We start from the raw sequence: 23060 nt of genomic DNA, 5'->3' as shown, positions 1-23060 counted from the left end.
AAGCTTAAAAACAAAAAGTTAAGAAGTATTATTTGCTCAATACAATTTCTCATTAGTTTGGGCTAGACTTCTTGTAAACTATAAAACTAAAAAGTTTTTGACCTGTTGCAGTACGAGATTGAAAATAACATCATTAACTTTTTTTTAAATGAATTGGAACTGCTTTATATATGTACACAAAAGCGGTTAAGTCAATATCTTTTATTTATATTTTCTTAAAATAATTATTCCTAATAATTTCCCTGATAAGGGCAATAATATATTTAATTTATCGATCAAGAAATATGTGATTTTTATGAGTTTATTGATTTAAGGATCTACCTATCTCACTACCTTTTCCAAAAATTTGAAGTGGGTAATATTTTTTTCAATTATAGTTTACTTTCAGACTCCATTCGGATCCAAACCAATAATTAATAACGAAATTTTATTTATATAATAAGTAGACAAAACTATAGTAATTAATTATTTCTTTTTTTTAAAGTTTAAGATACTGCATTAAAAAAAGAATTGCAAATGATTATATGGATGAAAGGTTATTAACTTAAATAATATTTTTAAATACTTTGTTACCATTATCTGCTGTAACCACACATTTTTGGTAGGTATTTTTAACTAAGAGAGAATTACTCGTTATTAATACTGCACCTTCCCTTTCTAAAGGATACATTATTAACATAACTGGTAAATTATTAATTTGATAAAAATAAATCACAAGTTAGTATAAAATTAACATATGCTGATAAAAAAATCTTTGTGACAATAAACGGATCATCATATCCCTGGACGTAATTTAAAAATATATTGTAGCTAAATGAAGATGTTTTTATTAAAGCCAATCTCTTTTTCTATTATGAAATTAATTTTTATACACGAACAATTTTTAAAACAAATCTATATTATTATTTAGAAGTATTGTTTTTTTTAATTAACTCAAAAAATCAATAAATAAATATCTAATCATTTTTATTTATCTATTTTACATTTTTTTTGGTTTTTGAACTTAGTATTTGTGTCGAAATTTATTGTATATGTTAGAGTAAAAATCGAGAAATTTGGAGGTAATACTAAAATGATAATACTATTTTTATTTTCCGAACTTTGATGCTTATCACCACGTTTTACGAGTTAATGTTTATTCTGCAACTGTAATGTAATGAGACCTTAATAATTTCTCTAGTAGAAAGAGAGTTTCTATGTCAATGAAAAATTGAAAGAAAAGTACTTATTACTGTTACCGTTACATGCAAAGAATGCAGAATAGTTTAATTTAAAAAACTTCTTAATTACTTATTATGTCTAGAGATTGAAACAGAGAAAAAATAGACGAAAATATAGGTAGTTGACGTGTTTGCACCATAAAAAAATTAATTCGCTGATCTTTGTATAATGATGAATAGTGACATATTATTTCAAAAAAGCTATTTTTTTTTTGTGTTTGTCATATACTATTCATATTTGTGGGAGGTTTTTTAGTATTGCATAAATAGCTGATTTAATTTATACATCATTTCATGAAAATTACCATACTTCACTGGTATTTTTCTTCTTTGAAAGTAGAGTATGATTTGCACTTTTTACTTTACGTTAAAAACCTTATATTACATTAAGTCGTTCAACGTGTATGTAAATATATATATATATATATATATATTTCATAGTTATGTATAAGTTTATAGCAGTAATAATAGTAAATTTTCATTTACGTCAGTTTATTTTAATAAAACAGGTTGAATGAGTTGAGACCAAAGAATGAATGTTTGGTCTGGAAATGTTGTAACTAATGGATGCCCTTTTGAAAGTTAGCAATGAATTCTGTTTGATAGTACCATTTAGTGTAAAACATGTTGACATGTTAACATGTTATCTTAGTATACGCTTTACCTTCAATTTCCCGACAGTATGTAACTTAGCAGCTGTCCTAGAGATTGACACGTGATATCAACCGCATTTATAACAGAAACACCGTACTACTTTCCTTGAATAAAAAGGAAATTGTATTACGTAGATTTTATTAAGATATATTTAATTAAGTTAATCTAACTATTATTAAATATTAACAAAGAAAGCCTGTAGAATAAAAAATCCATTTTTTTTATTAACGCGCTTACATTAAATGTTTTCTTATATATTTTAGAAGTACGTCTATCTACTGAAGATTTGCTTCTGAACGGCTTGTTTGCTTTTAATGAAATTTGAAGGTTGATTAAATTTGACTACGGTTTTAACTTAGGCTTTATAATATTTCAAAAATATGTATAAAACTTTGCCAACCTCTTGGTCAGGACCGTTATTAGTAGCTCAAAAAATATAAAAGAACATTTTATTTTGTTAACTTGAATAAAGTTTAACAGCTTTTACATTTCATAATTAAACATTTTTCAATATGTTTAAAATGTTTTCCATTTCGTTATTTAATAAAACCGTGTTCCCTTTCCGCTGCCTGTTTTATCTTGTTTTCATTCATTTTCTTTAAAATAAATGTTGTTTATTCAGTAAATTATTTTTTTTCCTAATAATTATTCCTATTTTATGATTATGATTTCTTTATGAAAATCCAGATATTAATACATCTCATCCATGTTTATAAAACATAGCTCTAATTAAATGTGCTATTGATTTCTAACAATTGTAAATTAAAAATCGTCATTATTACATGTAATTGTATGACCTTATTAATAACGAACTGTTACTAAGTACGATAAAATTTAATTATGTCTTTTGCCTAGTTAATTTTGGTCATCAATGTTTTATTAATTATATACCTGATAAATTTTAATTGTACAATAATATATAATTGTAATATATTCGATCAGGTTATTACGTTACTGCAAATTATTAAGAGCTAATAGAGGTAAACATATTCGTATTAATACTGTATATTTTTAATATTTCAACTATATTTTAAGTTTTATATAAATATAAAGTACAGATGAAGCAGAGATGAAGTAAATATAGTGTAAAAAATAAAACAGTAATTATACTAATTATCTTTTATAAATAATAGATGTGGATGAGCGAATGCGGATGTGACGTGTGTGTGTTTTTACTCTATAGTGAGTACAAATGAAATGTTAATTATTCTTGACGTAAACAAACATTCAGTAATATTTACTAATTACATTTTATTTATATTTTTTAAGATGAGAAATTTAACCAACAGGTTTTTTATATCTAAAACCTCAAGTTCATAAGTATCCTTAAATTGTTAAAGATATACCATGTTACTAGTTTTAAGATTCTTGTTAGGGTAATTTTCACAAAAAAGATTTTAGACAATCATAAATATGTTTCCATTTAGTCAGTAAAATAAATAAATTAATAAAATAAGTACTTTTTTGCTCAAATTAATCGTTCAGTATATCTACTGGTTGCTGGGCTGGAAATTTCCTTTATGTCTATCAAAGAAATAAATACTATGTAAGGTATTCATAAAACCAATGTGGACTACGGCATACATCTATGGGAAAATCGTGTAACAGCAACGTAGAAATCATCCAGAGGTTCCAGAACAAAGTGCTCAGGATCTTAAGAGTTACTATGGTTTGTAAGAAACGATTAGATCCACGAATATCTAAGGATACCGTACATTCGTGAGGAAATCAAACGTATAAGTGCGAAATACTTATCTAAACTAAATTAACACGTAACCCACCTAGCGGTATATCTGACAACAGTAAGGGATATTAAACTTCTAAAGAGGCGATACGTGTTGGACCTGATTAATGCTGCGTAACGATAGTTTTACCTTTCAGGACAAAAAGATAAATTATTACTAACAACCTAGTTGGTGACAGTAGATTTACATTCTCGTGTTTTTATATTATTTCCATGTATCTTTTGATAATTTTCTAGTTTATTTATTGAAAATTTAACTTGCGATTTCACCTCTTTGATGGTGGTAGTACTTTCTCAAAATTGATTTATATTGATAGATAATGCAAAATCTATATAAGGAAAACTTTTGTACTAGTCAATGTTAACGGTAATATTTAATTCAATTCTACTATCACGTTTTAAATGTGAACTCACAACTCATACAACGAAACTACTTTATTAATTTAAGCTATTTTAATATTTATTTATAAAAAAAATTGTTTTAAAAGAAAAAATTGAAATTATGAGAAAACGAAATAAACTTTCAGAAGTACGAATAACTCATGAAAATTTACTTTGAGGCTTTGTACAAATAGCATAATTTTAACTTATAATAAAACATTTTACTTTTAAACTTAACAGAAGTTTTAATTTCAGAATTAAAATATTTTACCATATAATTTAAAAATAAAACCAAAATTATAAAAAAAAAAAAAATTGATGTCAATGTTAATATTACAATAATTTATTCAAATAACTTATACAAACTAATTTTTATTGTATTATTAGGAGCGTGATCAAATTTTTCTAATGAGTTTGAACTTTTTTCTCATTATCGACCTTATTTAATCTGTTTTGTGTTTGGTCTGACTAAAAGAAAACAGAAGTGTTAAAAGGCCTTTATTTTAAATTTCAGTTAATGGTCTACTTCACTTTCTTATCTTACACCTTTTTAGAAAACTGACTGAGAGAAAGAATGTATGTATGTATATAGAAGAAGATAAAGAGAGGCGATAGCGAAGGGTGAAAGAGAACGAGAGTCTGACATTCTCCAATTTAAAACAGCCCCCAGGATTTCATAAAGAAGCAAGTAAAGCGGACCCTACTACAGCTGTACTATACGCTACGACTGAATTTAACAAGCCTAACAAGGCAATTTACTTAAACAGCTCTTCCTTCGTTTTTAGTTTGTTTTTTCCGTTGTTTTATTTTCATATCAAATCGAAAGAGAGTTGTGGCAGAAGTAGTAAACTGAGAAAATATGCTATAAAAGCCGACTTGCTTAGTATCTTTTTATTTTTTTATTTTTTCTCTGTATAACTATTTGTAGCCTGCCGCTTCTTCTAAATATAAAAGTCTTAGTTAAGAGATCAATCGAATATCCGCATTATACTACAGCCTGGTTCTTTTCCCAACAATCTAATACACAAAGATAGTTGTTTTGAGAAAATTAAGTTTGCAACGGAACAATATAAATGCAAATTAAAGCTGCAGCGGATTGGTGGCTTGTACTAATTTATTCCTCTCTTCTACTCCTTGCTTTACTCTTCGTTATTATTCGTAGACACCAAATTAAAATTGCTACTAAAAACTGGCACAGCAAAACTTCTTATATTGAAAGTTATTATAAAATACACGTACGTAATTATTCGTAAAGTAAAAAACTTTTAATAGTGCACGTGCTTTAATAGCGATAAGATAAAATAACATAATTAAACTTATAAAGAACTTAAATATTGATCACGTATCACGATCGATTCGTGCTTAATGAACGGATTCAAAATTTATTATTAACTACCGAGGTAAATATTACACAGCGGGTTAATAACTCGTAAATATATTTATGGAGGCACAAACGGGAAATAGCAGTACAGGACCCAAGGGTAAAAGAGGTGTAATAAATTTACTGATGAAAATAGATTAGTAAAAAGTTTTGGTACAGATTACATTTGAATTTTTGAGAAAAAATGAAAAACTTTTTTTGTGTAAATATTAAAAATACATTTTTTAAAAACTAATAAGAATAAAAATAATTTAAAACAATAACTATAAATATGACTTGCAATTTTTGAGAATTTGTGCGAATCAGAATAATATATTAGGAGGTAAAATTATTCACCTACATTAACAAAAAAAAAAAAAAAAATTACTAATTTAATCACATAAATTTTCAAAATAAAAAATACTCCTAAACATTCATTATTAAGCAATCATCAATATTCATCGGCATCTGTATTACACAATATTTCCAATAAATGATAAAAAACGAAAGGAATTTTTCTAACAGCAAGGGACACTTTTTTAATGCACACTTTTTTTTTTAATTAAAAGTACATTTGTATTGTTATTAATGAATTACTATTTACCGTAAATTTGTTTTTTTACTATCAGACGTTAATAATTATTAATAGTTCAATATATTTTAATTTAAAAAAAAATGTTAAAAAAAGGTTATTAAGTCTGATTTGAACCGATGTCCCTACCCCTTGATCCAAAAATTTCATTAATTAAAATTTTATTTGGCTGTAACTCTGGAACCAATGAAAATAAGTATCACTTATGATATATTGTTGAAGTGCTCTGAATGAGGGCTTATTACTGCAGTTAAGAAAAATTCCAAAATTCAAATTTTTTGCACTTCGGGTTCAGTCCATTGCAATCAAAAGGGGAGGTACACAACTAGATGTTAAAGCAATCCTAAATCCAAAATTTCAACATCCTACGGCTAATCGTTTATGAGTTATGCAAAATACATATATACGTACGTACGTAGAGATGTCACGCTAAAATTAGTGCAAATAGATTCAGGGATGTTCAAAATGGATATTTCCGTAGAAATCTGAAAACCAAAATTTTTGGCGATCACAATACTTCCTTTACTTCGTACAAGGAAGTAAAAAATGATTCGAGCACTAAACATATTTTATATTTACAAAATATTTTAAAATTGTTCCTATATATATATTTTACTATCATTAAAATATTTTTTAAATTGTTTCTTTGTCATCGTAATTTACCTTAATCAGAAAAACATGCTAAATTATACTCTATTTCAAATAACATATGAAAATAAACGTTTAACAGTTCAAATAATATGTTAAAATTATTTGATAACAGGAATAGCGTATAAGCTGATAATAGTAATAATAAAAAGAAAAAAAACTTTATTTTCCTTTTGTCAGCATACAAATCTTTTTTATCCTTTAGAAGGATACGCTCTGAAAGAAGTAAATGCTCTAGAAAAACAAACGTTTTTGTAAAAAGTGAACATCATTTTCTTAGCATGTTTAAAAACATTCAGTCAAGTAGTTTGTACGAGTATTATCGATAAATTAAAATTACAATTGCTATATTTTCTACGTAAATAAAGTTTTTTCTTATTTTATAAATCAATAATTAGTTGTGTAATAATAAACAGTTATGTAATAGTAGTATGTTTGCCGAGTTCCGTGGCGGAGTGGTAGCGACACGTCAATTCATTAGGTGGTCCCGGATACGAATCCCGGTCCAGCATGGCAATTTTTATAAGCTAAAAAATACGATTTCCTTATCCCACGCACAAGTTTCAAATTTATACAGCAACATTATAAAAAAAAATTAAATGAAAAAAATAGTAAGGGTTTTATTAATTTCTATGTTGAGTACTGTTTACGTTTCTTAGCTTCATTCTTTTTTCACATGTTGACGCATTTCGGAAACTCCTTTAACAGTAATTATTATTTAATAACAACATTTTGTTAATTTATTATTACTGTCTTTTATTAATTGTCATAGGCATTTATCTTTATCAGCAATAATCCAAATTTTTAAAAACTGAAAAAAATTTACTTCGTTATCTACGAAAATGTATATGTATATTAAAAAAATCCATCGTTACTAGGATATTAACATTAAAATAAAAGTTTAAATAGTAGTATTTAGTGTATTGATTGCGGCAAGTGTGACCTTACGTACCTCGCTTTACATGGCTACAGTTAATTCAACTACTGTTCTTAGACAAAAAATTTCGACGGCATTTGGACATTAAAAATATTTAGATCATATATATATATATTAGTTATTATAATGTTTTTTTTGTTTAAAATTTTTATTTACAATCGGTTACATCTACGTTGTAACCTTGAGTGAATTATATCTCAAATATACACGTTAAAAAGAAATCCCCATTAAAAGTACTCAAAAATTATATACCAGTACTATTTTTTTTTGTCTTCAGTCATTTGACTGGTTTGATGCAGCTGTCCAAGATTCCCTATGCTAGTCGTTTCATTTCGTTATACCCCCTGCATCCTACATCCCTAACAATTTGTTTTACATATTCCATACGTTGCCTGCCTACACAATTTTTTCCTTCTACCTGTCACTCCAATATTAAAGCGACTATTCCAGGATGCCTTAATATGTGGCCTATAAGTCTGTCTCTTCTTTTAGCTATATTTTTCCAAAATAAATACCGGTAATAAATAACCAGTAAGTACTATTTAGAACTATAAAGGGTACATAGAAAATGTAGTTTTGAATTACTGTTCTAAGAGCAGTAACAATAATAAGAATCATAAAAATAGCAGGTTGATGAAATAGAAAAAAAAAATTTAAGATGAATGTGGGAATGAAGGAATGATTAATGGATAATTATCAGCAAGTGTAATTACACTATGGAGTTATTAATGTCCAGGATACGTAGCAGCTTAAGCTTTTTAACATCCTCACTGTTATCTAGGAGGTTTATCGCCAAACAGTTAACTTGGTCACTTATCCGAAGTTCTTATTTCAAACTGAAACTTTGTATTTCTTCCTTGACGTACCATAGACGCAAATATTCGTGAATTCACTGCTATTAGCAAACCACGGCGTTTGAGCTATATACCTCCCTAGTTTGTTCTGAAACCCCTGTATTATTTCAAAATTTAACTAGCTATCCGTGCTTCATAGTTAAAAGTCATATGTCCGTCCATATCGATTTCAAAATAGCGAAGAATAAAATAGCTTATTAGACAAAGATAATTGAGACATCCCAGCAACCAGCACATTTCCTTGAACTTCATATTAAACTGCTTTCTCTTCCTCCCATGAATCTTCCACATTAAACGAAGATCCAGGTGAAGACCCACATAACTTGCGCTTTTTGTATGCGAGATTAAGATGCCATCGAGGTGGACCCGTGGGCACTTTCTTGTGCTTATTGTGAATGTCACATCGCTCGATTCACATATTAATACTTATATTTTATGTACCCAACTACCTGCTGATTAGATCTAATTCGGATTGTACATTAGTTCAGGACACAGTTGGGTTGTCATAAACTGCTAGAATAGCCGTGTCAACGGTAAAAATAGCGACATTCTCAACCGAAAAGTCAGCGGCAAAGTATCAAAGAACGCAGATAATACTTAATTACATTATACCTTGGAGAAAAAACCCTTCAGATAGCTATGAAGAACAAGGTAATAAGTTTGAGGAAGGTTCTTTTTCAATCTGTATAAAAGCCCAGACAGCCAACGTTGTCAAAGGCCTGCTGGACGTGTAAGAAGGCTGCCGAACAGTATCTCTTCTCCTCTAAGCTACTGTTTATTATCCTTATCTTAACAAGTCTGTGTGTCAATATGATATATATATATATATATATATATATATATATATACTAGCGGACCGGACAGATTTTGTCCTGACGCGGCAACATTCTGTAATAAATGCACACACATAAATATAAGTAACTTAATTAAGTTAAAATTAGCTGGAATGTGTTCTAAATTTCATTAAAATGACTATTAGTATGATATTATCAGTTTGTGATTGTTGTATTATTGTAATGAGTTTATTGATTAATTATGTGTAGTATGGTTAATATTTATTTTCACTAAATATTGAGATGTTCAATGAAAATTGAATTAAAAAATCGGAACGTCATAAAATTAATAATTACTGTAATTAATAAATTTTCATCCACATTACTACTAATTTTCACTTAACATCATTCTAAAAAAGTACCTCCTACATATTTTTTTTTTTATTTAATAATTTTGATGTTTCTTAACCATGTAACAGCTTAATTAATCAATTAATAAAAAAATTAAAGCACTGTAAAAAAGCAACGTAGTTAAAATTTTAGTAGAAATTTCTATCATTTTTCTCATTCTTTATTTTAACATCTATTTTACCAAATTTTAGATAATTGTAAATTAAAAATAATTTTAGAAAACTTTTTATAAAATTAATCAGCTAAAAAACTATAAATTCAATTTTTTAAATATACTTTAAACTATATTTTAAGTAACTTATATTTTAATTTTATAAATGTTATAATTTATTTTAAAAGCTTAAATTTTTATTTTCAAAGAGCCGGTCAATACTTCAAAAGTTGCATAGAATCAAATGAGAACTGACAATTTAAATTTGTAGGTTAAGTTGATTGTAATTGAATATACGTGTATACATCATTAAAATTCAAGAAAAATCATGTAAAATACTCACTTCAATACTGCACCTTACAAATTTGCACAAGGTACATTTTTTAATTAAACTTTAAAACGTTATTTCAACAAATAATAATATAATATTTTCAATAAGCGCACAATTCTAGCAGACTCGGCAACGCCTTCGTATTGCTAGATCTGAGTATACATACAGATTAAATGACAACAATTGAAAGTTTCATAAAACCTTAAAAAACTGAATATTAGCAATTTAACAAAATTTAACCTTTCAGTTTATAAAAGTCAGAATATAAATAAATCCAAATGGCAAAACAACAGCACTACCTATCGGATTTAATTCACACCACTCTCTAATCACAGCATTTGGTGGAAAATAATGTTTAACGAAAAGTGTTGTGGCTGCAAAATCATTACAATTAATATTGAACTTTAAGAAACTTATAAAACATTACGGAACCTTACAAAATTTCACCTTTAACTTTATAAAATTCAGAATGTAAATAAATCCAATTGTCAGAACAGCACTACCTATCGGATTTAATTGAAACTATTCTCTAAATACGAATTTTAATGTAAGAACAACACTAAGCTACGACGCAAGTAACTGATATGCGAAAAAGCAACAAAATAAAAAAAAATTCCTAGAATCCGATCGCAGCACCAACTCTACCGGGTTTGACTGATAAACCAAAAATTAAAAAAAAAAACCTTCTAAAACGCGATCGCAGCTCTGCCTATCGGACCCACACGCTGCCTACCGGACACAATTGTGAACCTTAACCATCCCAAGATCAACACATAAATAAATTTAAAAAAACATTTTCACTTCAATACTGTACCTTACAAATTTGCACAATGTATATTTTTAATTCCACTTTAAAAAGTTATTTCATTAAATAATATAATATTTCTCAATACGCGCACAATTCTAAACGCGATAGCAGTGCTGCCTACTTGTTACTTAATCAGTGATTTTATTTACATTGGCAACGGCCATACGGGCTCTTTGTGATTGGTCGTTGTGTTTGACAGCGGCCACCTTGCATTGATCTGATTGGTTTTCCTTTGTTTACATTTCCATCTGATTTATTAGTCTCTAATTTATTAAAAAATTGTTTTCTCACGATTTTTTGTTACACAATAATAACACAAAATTACGAAATACTTTTCTCAATTTGATCTCAGCGCCAACTGTCAGGACAAACTAAAATTAAAATAGAATATTATTGAATATTCGACACTGCAATGGTAGTGCAGTCTGCCGGATTCAATGTAGAACATTCCAAAATCAACAACTACTTATAAATAAAAAATTAATTAATAAACATTTTCCAGTGGACGAAATTGTGAATCTAAATCATTCTCGAATCCCCTTGAACACACACACAAAATTTCATCAAAATCAATCTAGCCGTTTAGGAGGAGTTCACTTTCATACACACGCACACAAGAAATATATATATATATATAAAGATATATATTACATATTAGCAGTGAATTTAACGTTATTGAGTCGAACTGGTATTTTTTCCAATTTAAATAGAAAATAATTCCTTTGAAAATTGCATAACGAAAAAAAGAAAAATTTTCGATTTTTACTTCCTTCTATGAAGTATTGTGATCGCGAAAAATGTCCGTTTCCAGATTTCAATGGAAATATCCATTTTGACCACCCTGGATCCATTTTGACTAGTTATGCGTGATACCTGTACGTACGTATGTATGTATGTGTATGTACGTACGAATGTATCTCGCATAACTCAAAAACGATAAGCCGTAGGATGTTGAAAGAATGTCTGGATTTATAACTGTTGTAACATCTAGTTGTGCACCTCTCCTTTTCATTGCAATCTACTGAACCAAAAGTGTCCAAAAAAGCCCAAAATCCCCCAAAAATCTTGATTTTGGACTTTTTCTTAACTGTAATAAGCCTTTATAGAGAGTTTTTCAACGATATATCATAAGTGGTACTTATTTTCATTATTTCCAGAGTTATAGCCAAATAAAATTATAATTAATGAAATAATTGTAAATTGGATCTTAGGGGAAGGAACACTGGTTCGAATCAGACTTCACCTCCTTTTGTTTTAACTTTTTTAATTTAAATATTTTGATTTATTGATAATTATCAACCTTTCATTGAAAAAAAATTTGCTATGAATCTATTGTTCAGTAATAAAAAAAAAAAAAAAAAAAAATTATGAAAAATATCAGAAGTTTTTAATGAAATAAAATTTTATTTACTTTTCATTTCAGAAAAATGTGAAAATTAAATTTAATAGGGTTACAAGAAAGTCATACGTTGTCCATATCAGATTTTTTTTTAGTATTTGCTAGTCAATTTTATTGATTTACTACACCCAGCAATCTCAGTTATCTGATTTGCTCGTTCCTATCAATGACCTGCTTCCTTTTCATTTCCTTTTAATATCATCTTTATATTATCAAATTTATTAAATCTGGATATAGTAACATCCGGCCTCTTGACTTGTTCTTATCTTCTCATGATTCTCTAATATTTTTAGTTTTGAATCTTTGTATTTAAAATTTCACTGACCACCTCCCCCCTAAGTTTTAAGCTTTCTATAAGATCAAATTTTAAAATCGTCGATATATTTTTTCACTGTTTTAAGTAGCATACCACGAAGCGCTTCATTTCACAAAAAATGTTTCCAAAATTTCTACATGACAGCTCTTCTTTTCACCTAATTTGATGCTTTCTTACTTAGTTTATCATTTATAGTTTTATTACATACATAAAAATATTCTAAAAACTTCTCTTTTTTATTTTTTCCTATATCCAACTATTTATTTCCTCATTATTATGTTATTTTTCACGTTTTTTTCTACGTTTTACTGTAAATTTTAAATCTTAATTTCTTTCTTTCCTAGTAATAATTTCTCTTCATCATTATTTCGTCTAACTCCAATTTCTTTCTATTAAAAGTACCTTATCATCAGAAACTTTAATCTTTATTTTCCCACCTTAGATATTTTTTTTTTTAGCGTCCAGGACCGCCGTTCCACCGTTAGTTATTGCTCCAGAGTATGAGGTGAAATGGTAATTTTTTAGCGTGTGAAAATGCCATACCTGACCGGGATTCGAACTCTGGACTTCCGGATGAGATGCCGAGGTGTTACCACTCGCGTCACGGAGGCCGGAAACTTTGGATAGTTACTCAACTTTAAAATTATCCTTTTTTTCCATTTCAATTTTTACTTTGATATAGTAATACAGGAATTAATCAACATCCTTGGCTCATTTCTTTATGAATTAGAGCTTGTTTTTTTCCTGAAAAACCATAATTTATTTACAAATCCTTAATCATAAAAGAAAAAGTACACTGAACGAAACAGGTGAATGTCAACTAGTACTGAAATAAAAAGTACGATAAAAAGAATAAAAACAAAATCTAATAACAATTTTATGCAGTTTTTTCACATAAATCTATGAAATTTTATAGGTGTATTACAGAACCATCGATAAACCTATTTATAATGGCAGCAGTCTATGTAGTTAGTTAAATTGCAGGTTTAAATCCTACAAGAGTAGGATTTAAATTTGTGTGCAGTAATAAGCACAAATAGCTTTCATAAAAGAATGTTTAAAGTATAGATAAAACGGTCTTTTTAAAAAGTGAATTTAGCTTCTATTTACTATTAGTAATAATTTTACTACATGTAATTAATATGTTTGTGGAGTCTTAAGTTATTTTTAATTATAAAACTATTAGTATTTATTTAGAGTAGAGTAGGGAGAAAGATTAATAAATTTATTCTAATTAAAAGTTAAATGTAAGTCTTTAATCAATAAATAGTCTATTGTGGCTAATAACTGCACAAAAACATTTGCACTAACAGTTACTGAATAAAATCGTAAATAAGAAACGGACTAAACTATTTTAATATAAATCTAAGATGCAGATTTTTTATTGTTAATTCCACAAATTTGATGTAGAAACATACTCTTTGCATTGTTTTGTAAGTTTTATTAGCTTAATAATTTTCATTTTTACTAGCAACGTTTCATTTTTATTTTTTACTTACATTCTCTTACTTATAAACCACAAATGACAGTTATTCCAGTAGAGGAAGAAACCTCTTTACTGCATTTGAAATAAAAGTAACTCCAAGGAAAATTATTTCATATTTTATTTTCTTCTTTTAACAATTTTTCCTAGGATGGATTCTGATCATGTAACTCAAAAGGGAATCAAGTTTTTGTCCCAGTACTTCTTTTTGTTTCTAAGTCGTTATGCCATTCATAATGATTTATCAAGAGTCATGGTGTACAATAATGAATATCAGAGTTTTAACGCTATTTAATATTGCTAACCTTTTACTTACAGAAATGAATCATAAATAAAATGAAAGAGTAACTCTTAACAGTTTTCCCTAAAATAAATCAATGTGAACACCTTTCATCACGAGGCGGAAATCCAACCAATAGGAGAGTTCGTTCCATACTTTCATCATACATCTCTGGAGTAATGAAAGCGACTGCTATTTCAATCCTGTGCCTTAAACCGGATAAATCAATAGCTAGCATACACAAAATTCTTTATAAAAACCCAAAAGAAAAAAATCATATGAAGTCAAATCCGATGAACTGGAGGCTACCGCAAACTCTGATATTGAGTCCATACGACCGATTCAGCGATTAAGGAAAACGTCATTCAACCGATCCTGTACAGAATTATGTTAGTGAGGAGGCGCACTATCTTGTTACCTAATAAAATTTTCTTATCCATCCTACAATTACGAAAAGAGTCATGTAGGTAGAGTATCCAAATAAGCAACTCTTGTTCAGGTTCTTTTACAAAATTGAGCGTCCTGTAATCTTGCCATCGAGATATTGCATAGAAAACATATAATTTTTGGGACTCCCTTTCATATAAAAAGAGTTCATGAGGATTCAATCGCACGTTAATCCAGCATAAATCGGATATTATGTGTATAAATTTTTCCACTAAGATGAAATATTGATTCATCACTAAACAAAATACGATCGAGAAAATCGTTCTCTTCATCTTGCAATATCTTGGTTGCCAGGTCGGCATGCACACCGTATTCATTAGGCTTCGAAGCCAGCTGTAAACTCCTGTAAACGGTATGGATGCATACGTATGTATTTCCTTAAAACTGTTGTCATCGATACTGCTAGTTCCCGATGGCCTTCCTAACAGGGTTTTTGGTGTAAATCAGGAAAGATTTCCTGACACGTTCATCATTTTCTTCAGACACTCTTGTTCAATCCGTACTCTTCCCTTTACACAGACGTCTGATCGTTAGAAACCGACTACAACATTGACGAACGTTACTATCACTTGGAAAACACAATTAAATTTTCTATGGAATTTAGGTTAAACTGTAACTACAGACTCACATTTAGGAAACTGTAAACCCAAAATGCTTGCTGTTAAGGAATCACCATCTTTGCTAATGGCGCTATCTAGTGGAAAAATAGGGAATCAATATACCGCCATGCGCACAACTTAAAGTGCACTTTTTTAAGCCAGTCTTAAATCAATACTGCAAATCTCATGAAAGAGATATGACAAATTAAAATCATCGATTTTTTTTCATACTCAGTATTATTAAAACAAAAATGTTACTACAGTGTGATACGCTTTCCATTACAATGCTACTGTTTACCTAGTAATGGATTATAATAAATACTGATAAAATATTCACACCGGCGTGCCATACGAAGACAAAAGGTACTAGCGAGTTGGGCGTGGCAGCACATGGTAGCTAAAATCCTCCTCTACAAACCTGAGATAATCGTTTACCGGTTTTTTTTTCAATAACAGTTAAAATGGTGTTGAGTACGGCCAGTATGACAACAGGTAAAAACAGCGCGTAGTGATCGAATTTTTAAAAGCAGAAAATGTGAATTATACGAATATTTTTCATCGTTTAAAAGCGTTTTACGGTAGTATAACTGTTGACAGGAGTATTGTGAATAGATGGGCGTTGAAAGTTTACGATTGTGAAGCTGGTAAAGCGACAACGTAGGACGCACCTCGCAGCCGACGACCAGTTTCTGTAACTGACGAGAAACATCGAAAGGAGGTGGACAATTTGCTTCAACATGACCGGTGAATCACCCAGCAACGCATCGCTATTCAGTTAGCCATATCTACAGAACAACTAAGCCAAATTATCGAGCAATTGGTTTACCGTAAAATTTGTGCACGATGGGTACTGCGCAAACTCTCTGATGGCTCTCCGAAATCTGAAGTTTATTCCGGATCTTCTTTAATCGCCGGATTTGGCTACTTGCGACTTATACTTCTTCCCTCATCTAAAGAGGAACCTCAAAGGTTATCATTACAACACCGACGATGAGGTGAAGGAAGCTGTAACCACTTGGATCCAAGGAAGACCGTCAGACGTTTTCAGTAACGAAATGAAAAGAACTTGTCACAAGTTTGGAAACGTGTATCAGTGTAAACGGGGATTATATTGAAAAATAAATACTGCATTTTTTAGCTAATATATTGCACATTTATTAATTTTACTTCATTCCAATATCTCTTTTCAATCGCATGCTACGCATATATGGGCAAAATTTATCAGCCGTGCCCTGTATGTATAAAATATTCTTAAAGTTAAAGCTCAATAACAACTGTGGTAAACGTCAATCCTATTGGCCCAGTCACTCCTGAAGTTTTTTTTGAACATGAATCTAAACAATTATATAAATCTAGATACTGATTTATACATATAAATATTAAGAATCACACGCGCGAGTGCGAGGATATCATATACTAACACACACTTTACTGCTGGTCCTTTAATGTTTGTGTGAGTGGGTTTATATATATATATATATATATATATATATATATATATATATATATAAGGTATTACTGAATTGCGTGCGTGCAGTTGATGCTAATAATATAATATGGAGGGGGATTTTGGGGATTGGGGGTTCTGAATAGTTGACGGTTTAATGGGAATGAGGATGGGGTGTCATGTTTGCAGTTTCCGTGCGGTGCGGACTTCCGCCGATAGGACATACTAGGAGGTCACATAATTTACGGTCTATTGCTACTCAGATCAGATAGGCCAGTACTAGTAATAGTGCTACCATCTACTGTTTCCCACTAATATTGTGTTTCGCCCTCCATGTATGCCGGTTAGAATAGGAATCAGTCTTCTATGTTTAACAGTTATAATTGTCACAAAATCTAAACGCATGTTAACAATGATTATAATTAGTGTTAATATAATTTAATTAGTTTATATTTTCGTAATATAGTTTCAACATGTTGAATCATGTGTGGATCTTAAGAGCTATTTTTCAACATTAGACAATGGAATCTTTAAATCAAATATTGAATTAAAAAAATTAAATTAATTGAAAAGAGGAAAATATATGAGAATGGTTCATTAATATAATAAATAACAAGTTTTTTCAGAAAACTATTCTGAGTATAATTCATAAATTATCATTTTTGATTTTATATTTACGTCTACATATTCGTACAAAGATAAACAAACTTTTACCATTTTTAATTTGTTTAAATTATGATAAAGTAATAAAAAGTTAACAATCCGAGTTAAAATATTATCTTTTGATGTTTGTTTTATAAAATTCGATTGAATATCTTTTTAAAACAGAGTTAAAAACTTGCAAAGAGGGCAATTTGAGAGATAATTAAATCAATAGCCATTTGAAATTTTTTTATGATTAAATAAAATTCTAGCAATAATGGGAGCTGAAACTTAATTTTTTTATACTGGTTTATAAATATTCACACAGTATTTTATGCAAAAAATTTCTGAACTATCTTAACCCTAGAACGATAGCTGGATTTACACACGTAAATGGTAACACGTATTCTCTCAGTCTAATAATGTAAAAAAAATAGAAAAAAATTCAAGAACTGAAAAAACTTTAATACACATTTTAACTAATTCAAATATATTATTTTAAACATGTTTGGTTTTTGTCCATTTAAAACTTTTCTGTACACTCTACAGATATAATTCTTCGGTGCTCCAAGTAAATATGTTTGTAGAGTTTTTGTAGTGGAAACATGCCATCTTCGCTTCTTACCAGGGCAAAATCCACATATTTTTCTTGTTCTGACATCTTGATAATCAGTATTAGCTTGAAACGTCGATAGATTAACAACGTCATTGATGTTTTGCTTGAGAGTCCTTGACAAGTTTGGCATCTTTTGTCTCTCTTGAATGTTTAAAATGGTAAGATCCGTGTTGGTTTTCTTTGCAAACGCTCTTCTTGAGCTTTATCTTGTTTTTGATTGCTTGATGTACATATGTATCAAAAAAGTTGTTAGTAATAGTGATCAGCATTTCATAAAAAATGTTAAGTATCTTGCTCATCATAGACCTCCCTCTCAAGTTGAGAAAGTATTCATTTATTTCAAAACTAGTATTTAGTCTGTCAATCGTAGTCACTGAAGGTATTTATTTACAAATTTGGACATTACAAAAACTAATAAAATATTAAATAAAAACTACTGTTTGCATATTTATACTAGTTTTTTTAACCTCCGGGACCACCGTTAGGTATTGCTTCAGAGGATGAGATGATTGATTTTTAGCGGGTGAAAATGCCATGTTTGACCAGGATTCGAGCCGGAACCTCCGGATGAAAGGCCGAGACGATACCACTCGCGTCACGAAGACCGGCATATTTACACTAGTTTTTTATTTTTTCTTCTTCCCCGAGCCGGATCCTGCAGTTACATATTACAAAGCCCAAGGGAGTGTCCTATACTCTAACGGGCCTCCACGTCTCGGCCCGCCGGTCAGATCTCACTTTGCGTTCGCCTCAAACCCTCAGAGTAGGATCCACCAGGCCCGGTTATGCCGTCCCTGGGTCCCCACTCCGGGAGCCGGGACTCGGTAGTTTACACTATTTAGAAAATACTTACGTAACTGGTAACGTCTAGTCCGTCAGACGACTCGTTGGCCTCACTGGCACTAATGGAAAGAAATAAAAAGGTAGGTATGGCGACTAATAATGATGACCTTGTGGAGGGAAAGGAAGATATTGGTGATGGGGATGTCATCCCCCGAACCGCTTTTTGAAACCAGTCTTTGTTGGGAAAATACCGTATTTATTCGAGTACCTCTTGCACTTTTTTCTTGGAATTGGATAGAAAAAATAAGGGTGCGGGCTTATTTGAAACATAGCCTTTAGCCATTGTAATTTATGTAAAGTAAACGTTTTCTTAGAAGTACCTAAATTCAATCACATAAATATAGTTACATTAGGCTTTCGTTTATCAATACCGGATGCCGCTTATACAGAATACATCCTTAATTATTAACATCCTGTTCATATTATCGATAGGAACGAAGTTACGGTATTTTTATAAAACCGATTCATGTGTGTATGGCAAAAGCGATCAGGAGATTTACTTAATAAAAAAAATACCGGGATGCTATTAATGGATAGTTATCGGAGGCATACGACTGATAAAGTGAAAGACATTTTAAAAAAGGGTATGACAAACCAAGAAATAATTCCAGGCGGACGTCATCTCTATTGCAACCATTAGATGTCTGGATTAATAAACCGTTCAAATCTGCATTAAAACAACTGTACAGTAAATGGATGGCTAATGAAAATTTCTTTCTCACGCCTACAGGAAGAATCAAACGCCCAGATTTTAACCAGATTTGTGTTTGGATAAAAGATGCTTGGAAAGATATTTCCACGGAATTAGTAAGGAAAACTTTAAAAAAATTCAGAATATCTAATGAACTTGATGGTATTGGTCGATCAACTTTGGCAGAGCGACGTGGAGACTACTGGTAACTCTTCTACAGACATTCAGTGACAGTGATTAATTAAAAATAAAATCCCATATTAAAAAGTATATTGAAATGATTATTTTCAACATGATACTTTCTTTTCGTTTTACTGGCCTACTGATTCTGAACTAAACTAATACTTACGGTCATTAATTATTAATGTAATATTAATATTGTAATTTAAATGAACGAATTAAATGCTTTACTTTGTGAATATTTTCGTATTTACGTATATTTTTTATCATATCTGTTGCACTTTAAAATACCGGTATATACTCGATTTTTTTTTTAGATTTTCGGTCCGGAAAATCGAGGTGCGGGGCTTATTCGGGGGCGGAGGGTACGCGAATAAATACGGTAGTCTGTCTACTAGGCACTACTAGACTAGGCGCCTTACCATTATACGGTTAAACGCGAAAACTAATAAAATCACAAGCTTTAATGAAATCATAAATCATAATTTTATTATTAACATATAAGATAATTTTTAACAAGTAAAATGTAAATTAATTATTAGCCTACTATTTAGCTTTGTAGCTACATAAAAACATACTGTTTAAACAATGATATTAAAAAAAAAAGTATAATAAATATTGCAGTAGAATGGAAAACGAAAAAATTGTAGTTCCTAGTACAAAATGAAAGTATGTTTTGTAAATCAGTATACTAAAAAAAAAAAATAATAAAAAAAAAATGTTGATCGAATGGATGAATGCAGGGAGGTGGTAAAAAAAATAAAACGAAACAGTTCAATCCTATTAAAATTTGCATCGTACAAAAAATCATACACAGATGGTTTTTGCTTTTTCCCTCATGTGTGCATTTAAATACTTTTACGTACTATCTGTTTTAAATTAATATATTTTAAACGATTCTATTGACATAATGTGTTATAATCAACGCAATGTATTAAAACGAAGGGATAAATAATACTTATCTATTAAATTTTTAGTTAGTAAATATTAATTGAAATACTGATAGGTGAAGTGTAAAAAATTTAATGAATAACAGAAGCTGGATTCTATGTTTAAATTAAATGGTAAACAATTCTAGAATTTAGTGTGGTATTGTATTGAACTTTACCGTTTTAGATAATTAGTCTTCTACCCCTGATAACATAAAAAAAATACTTTTTAAGGTATTAGGTATTAGACAACATGAAATCTATAAATATTTTTGTGCCTAAGGGAATTTTAGTACTAACATTAAACAATAATCATATTATTTATTCATCTTTGAAATATATAAAGAAATATTTTACGAGTAACAGATTACAATAAACAATGTTAATAAATATAATTAACTTGTAGGAGACAAAATGGAGAAAATTTACAATTACACAAAAAAGTAAAACATACTAATAATAATAATAATATAGTATCTACACAGATAATAAAAATTTTGAACCTCAAACATTCTTAAAATACAGTGAATTCTTGAAAATGCAAAGAAATTATTATAATCACATATTCCACAATAGTTTGTTTAATGAAAGAAGTATTCTTAGTTTTAGCTGTCATGATTTAAAAAAAATAAGTAAAATATGATTTTACATGCTAAATTAAGACATGTTGTTTTTAAATTCTTTTGTTAAGGACTCATTTAAACAAGAACAATATAGTGTACACATTTTTTAAAACAATGAAGAAAATATTTTCTCTCCCGGTTTTTAAAAAAAAGAGAAGTAAAAGTATTTTCTACGCCTTGGGCAAAAAACTTATTTGCAAGCACTATCATTTTAATACAAGAATCTAAAATCATATAGTTAAAATATATTTGTATTAACTTTGGACTATACCCACGTCCATTTTCAGCAATGATAGAAAATTAGTAACTTCGACTTTTGATGTCTTGTTGAAATGATTTTATTTTATTTTTAGATAAGTAATTTATCTACAAAAGTTAAAATCTGTAGCTTAATTAAATATTTCAATCTTAATTATGAAGAAAATTAATAGTATTTTTAATAATTATTAAAATATACTTAAATTAAAATTTTAATAGATTTAAAATTAAGTTAAGTAAATTAAAATTAAGTTAAAGTTAAAATATAAGTTTTTTTTTAACTTATTTCACTACTAGACCGAGTAGTTTTGAAAATGATACGTGGGGATTCATCTTAGATTTTGATAAGATTTTCAAAACACCTTATATTTAGTCAAATAATTGACCGTAAATATCAAATAATTCGTTGAAAAAGTTTTACGTCCATGATAGACCTCTTGGAGTTTACGTAATAACAATAAATTCGAATTATAATGACATTTTGATTTAATTTAAAATATGCGTTATTTAAAATCAGGATAGAAAATGGAAGTGAAGCCCACCGGGCTGGTCTAGTGTTGAACGCGTCTTCCCAAATCGGCTGATTTGGAAGTCGAGAGTTCCAGCGTTCAAGTCCTAGTAAAAGCAAGTTACTTTTTACGGATTTGAATACGAGATTGTGAATACCGCTGGTCTTTCGTAGTTAGGTTTCAATTAACCACAAATCTCAGGAATGGTCGACCTGAGACTGTAGAAGATTACACTTCATTTACACTCATACATATCATCCTCATTCATCCTCTGAACGGTAATTCCCAGAGGCTAAACAGGAAAAAAAAAGAAAATGGAAGTGAAACTACTTATCGTACATAAATTAAATCCAAGATATGTTCTTCGGAATTTTGATCATGATCGCAAACTTTAAGTTATAGTAGTGACCTTACCTTCGATTTTGATAAAACTTGAAGATATCTTTGGTCAAAATATAATAATAAAATTTTAATTATTCGTTGTAAAAAATTAAAATACAATAGTACGATCTTTTCATTAGTTGCGAAATATTGATAAGGTTGGAAAATATTTACCTCACTTACGATATTAATTTAAGGTGAAATATACATTAAAGTAAAAAAGCATATAAACAAATAAATACGTTAATTAGGGTGAATCAAATTTTAACGGTAATTTTTCTATTTTACGCAGCAAGCAGTCCCGAGCTGGATGACGCAGTTGGGGGTTAATATTCGATGTGTTAAAGAAAGGGAACCATCTTGGTTAACTCCTCCGCTCTTCTGTCGTCAGTATAGGCATGAGGGAGCAAGAGGTTCCGTCATCTGTTGCACAACGTATAATCATAAAGTCTTATTACTAATTAAGGCGTAAAACCCGCGAAAATTTTACCTTGTTTAAAGGTACAATTTGGGGACGCTGCACTGCCCCATAACCGAGTGTATACCTGGGCTA

This window comes from Lycorma delicatula, chromosome 3 (genome assembly GCF_047948215.1).
Source record: "Lycorma delicatula isolate Av1 chromosome 3, ASM4794821v1, whole genome shotgun sequence".
Taxonomy (NCBI): domain Eukaryota; kingdom Metazoa; phylum Arthropoda; class Insecta; order Hemiptera; family Fulgoridae; genus Lycorma; species Lycorma delicatula.
This window is presented reverse-complemented; position numbering follows the sequence as displayed.